This window comes from Erythrolamprus reginae, unplaced genomic scaffold (genome assembly GCF_031021105.1).
Source record: "Erythrolamprus reginae isolate rEryReg1 unplaced genomic scaffold, rEryReg1.hap1 scaffold_272, whole genome shotgun sequence".
Lineage (NCBI taxonomy): Eukaryota > Metazoa > Chordata > Lepidosauria > Squamata > Dipsadidae > Erythrolamprus > Erythrolamprus reginae.
The window spans coordinates 13,224-17,800 of record NW_027248638.1 but is presented as its reverse complement, the minus strand read 5'-3'; the positions used below and the strand labels follow the sequence as shown (position 1 = coordinate 17,800).

Here is a 4,577-nt window from a genome sequence, read left to right as displayed (position 1 = left end):
CTCCTCCTCCCTGTCGTATGAAGCATAAACACCAACCCCCCCTACACCACTTTTACCCTAATCATTACCCTCATCACCATTCTCACACTAGGCCTACTATATGAATGACTACAAGGAGGCCTAGAATGAGTAGAATATTTAAGGTAGTCTAATCAGACACCCGATTTCGACTCGGGAAATCTTAATCATTAAGCCTTAAAAATGGAAACAGCCAAAACTATACTATTTATAGCCTTTACAATTACTATCACAAGCCTTTCCATACAACACAAACACCTTATACTTGCCCTCATATGCTTAGAAACAATAATGCTTATTGTATTTTCTATGTTAGTAATATTTACCTCAACTTCAACAACCACAACACAAACCCCCATATCAATTGTAATACTATCTTTATCTGTGTGTGGAGCCGCCGTTGGCCTCAGCCTAGTAGTTGCAATCACACGCACTCACGGAAATGACTTCCTAAAAAATCTAAGTCTACTATAATGCTTAAAATTTTATACATAACCTCTATATTAATTCCTACTATCTTTACTATTAAACCAAAAATACTCTACACAACATCAATTTCCTACACATTCTTACTCGCCACACTAAGCTTAAATTTACTAGAACCAACCTCCAATAACCATCTTTTTCTTGACTCAAGCTCAACCCCTTTATTCGTACTATCTTTCTGACTCCTACCAATTACAGTAATAGCAGGCCAACATGCAATAACCAAAGAGCCAACTCAACGACAACGAACATACCTAATAACAATCGTACTTCTTCAAGTATTTATTGCAGCAACATTTACAGCCTACAACCTCACACTAATATACATTATATTTGAAGCCACTCTCATTCCAACCCTTATTATTATTACCCGATGAGGACAACAAGCAGAACGACTCACTGCAGGAACCTACTTTATACTTTATACCTTAACAACCTCAATACCACTTCTTATAGCAATCATTTTCCTCAACAACTCCTCCAACACCCCAACACTGTTTATCCAAACAGCACAAACCCCATGGCAGCTAAGCGAGCTATTATGAATAGCCTGCTTAGCTGCCTTTTTAGCGAAAATACCAATCTACGGATTACACCTATGATTACCAAAAGCACATGTTGAAGCCCCCATTGTGGGCTCCATAGTACTAGCCGCAATTTTGCTAAAACTTGGAGGATATGGAATTATACGCTTAACACAAATCCTTCCCGTAATAAAAACTGATATATTTTTACCATTTATCGTGCTAGCTCTGTGAGGGGCCACCCTAGCAAACCTGACCTGTCTACAACAAACAGACCTTAAATCCTTAATCGCATATTCATCAATTAGCCACATAGGCCTAGTAATTGCAGCAATCGCTATTCAAACACAATGAAGCCTAGCCGGAGCTATAGCCCTCATAATTGCCCACGGTTTTACTTCCTCAGCACTATTTTGCTTAGCAAACATCACCTATGAACGAACTAAAACCCGAATTATAAACCTTACACGAGGGTTTCATAACCTCCTACCAATAATCACAATATGATGACTTTTAATTAACCTAATAAATATTGCAACCCCACCCAGTCTAAATTTTACAGGAGAACTGCTTATTGCATCCTCCCTGTTCTATTGATGCCCCATTACAATAACTATATTTGGAATATCCATACTAATTACAGCACTATATTCCCTTCACATATTTTTATCTACACAAATAGGCACACCCCTTACTAATTCTAAAATCGCACAAACACACTCACGAGAACACCTCCTCATAACCCTCCACACACTACCACTAATATTAGTCTCTATAAAACCTGAACTTATATTTAGGTGCGCGTAATTTAAATAAAATGTCATGCTGTGACCATGATAATAGGAGTCTCTCCTCACACACCACGAGGGTGTCATAAGATCTGCTAACTCTTTTACCTGGAACTAAACTCCAGCCCCCTCTACCAAAGGATAGTAGTATTCCACTGGTCTTAGGCACCAAAACCCTTGGTGCAAATCCAAGTGGTAGAATAATGGACCTTATCTCCCCAACAATTATACTTACTACTTTCTTATCCCTAATTGCACTAATCATACAACCACAAACAATACAAAATATAAAGAAAAACCTTATATTATTATTTTTTCTAAACTTAGTCCCTATTAACCCCCTCCTTAACAATAAAGAACTTACAATATCATTCCCACCACTAATTAATGTAATGACAGAAAACATTAACATCTCTGTTACATTAGACACCCTATCACTTATATTCTTTCCCATCGCCCTATTCATTACATGATCTATCACAGAATTTTCTATTTGGTATATATCATCAGACCCCCTCAACAATAAATTTACCAAGTACCTACTAATCTTTTTAATTACTATATTAACTATTATTTCAGCAAATAATCTATACCAACTTTTCATCGGGTGAGAAGGCGTAGGAATTATATCTTTTCTCCTAATTGGATGATGATCTGGTCGCCCAGACGCCAACACAGCCGCACTCCAAGCTATTGCCTACAATCGCATCGGAGACATTGGCCTTATTTTAACAACCCTATGACTAATAACTTCATCATCTATTAACTTACAAGAACTTATCTTTCAACACGAAATAATATACACCATTCCAACAATAGGCCTATTAGCTGCAGCCATGGGAAAATCCGCACAATTTGGCCTACACCCCTGACTTCCTTCCGCTATAGAAGGCCCAACCCCTGTATCAGCCCTACTACACTCCAGCACTATAGTCGTAGCAGGAGTTTTTTTACTCATCCGACTTTACCCAACATATTGCAACAACAAAACCATAACTACAATCTGCCTTCTAGTAGGATCTATAACAACTATATTTGCTGCAACCGCAGCAACAACCCACTACGACATTAAAAAGATTATCGCACTATCAACCACAAGCCAACTAGGCTTAATAATAACCATAATCGGCCTCAATCAACCAACACTAGCTTTTCTCCACATAGCTACTCACTCTTTTTTTAAAGCCTTATTATTCCTATGCTCAGGATCATTTACTCATAACCTGAATAACGAACAAGATATCCGAATGATAGGAGGCCTAACAAAAACAACCCCTATAACCTCATCATTTATTACAATCGCTAGCTTCTCCCTTATAGGCATACCCTTTCTAACCGGCTTTTACTCAAAAGACACCATCATTGAAACAATAATAAATTCTTATACCAACTCATGAGCCATAACAATGATCTTCATCGCCACCATTATTTCTGCCGTCTACAGTACACAACTTATTTTATATTTACTCTCCAAATTCCCACGAACAAACCACACCACTAACAAAGAAACAACAAACATCATCACCCCCCTTCTACGTCTAACCGCTGCTTCAACCTTAATAGGTACTCTAGCAAAAACCCTAACTCTACAAACCACAACACTAATTACTATACCAACCATAATTAAACTCACAGCACTAATTGCTACACTTACAGGAGCCTCTCTATCAATAGACATACTCAACACCACCCTCCATTCTAAACCAAAAAAAACAATTACATCCAACCACTTCTTCAACCAGCTAGCTTTCTTCAATATCCCCCACCGAATACTAACCATACAAAGTATAAAACTTAGCCAACAAAAATCCAATGAGCTTATTGATCTATGAACGCTCGAAATACTAGGACCTAAAGGCCTATCAAACTCAATCACCCCGACCATCCACCTCTCAACACAACAAAAAAATATAATCAAAAACTTCCTCCCAATCTTTACCTTCACCATAATTTCCTCTATCCTTCTTCTCTAAAAGAACGCAGACCCCCCTTACAAGATCAACCAATTACTACCAAAATAGAAAACAACACCACAAACAAACCCCAAGAACAAACCACCAAACCCACACCACCCTTAAAATAAAAAACACAAGCACCATTTACCTCTAAACACAACATCTCCTCTCAAACCGTATTAACTATTAACGCATCTAAGACCCAAACACCAACTCACCAAAAACCCAAAATAGCTAAGACCAAAACAAAAATAGCAAAAAACTTAGCCAACCACCCCCGTAGCATATCCACCTTATCCTTCTCTACACTCACACAATAACTAAAAATCACAACCAGACCCCCTAAATAAATAATATAAACTACAAAAGCCATAAAAGTACGACCAAAAACAACCATAAAAAGACAACAAAAAAATGAGACCCCTATAAGAATAATCACCCCTTGATAAGGAACAAAAATATAACCTAACACAGACACACTAAAAACTACAAATATTATTGACATATACACCAAATAATTTATTAAAACCATAATTTTTGCTCTATTAGAGACCTGCGGTACGAAAAACCACTGTTGTAATCAACTACAAAAATCATGCTCAACCAACACACACTTCTACTATTTAATCTTCTCCCAGTAGGAATAAATATCTCTACTTGATGAAATTTTGGCTCAATACTATTAGCCTGCTTAATTTTACAAACTTTAACGGGTTTCCTCCTAGCAATCCATTACACAGCTAACATCAACCTAGCCTTCTCATCTGTCATTCACATTATACGAGACACCCCCCACGGATGAATCT

At 37.5% G+C, this 4,577-nt stretch overlaps 1 pseudogene; it reads left to right on the top strand.

Moving 5' to 3' along the window:
• The first annotated feature begins 1,813 nt into the window (after positions 1–1,813).
• Positions 1,814–3,980, top strand: LOC139156094 (NADH-ubiquinone oxidoreductase chain 5-like; annotated as a pseudogene).
• The last annotated feature ends 597 nt before the right edge of the window (positions 3,981–4,577 follow it).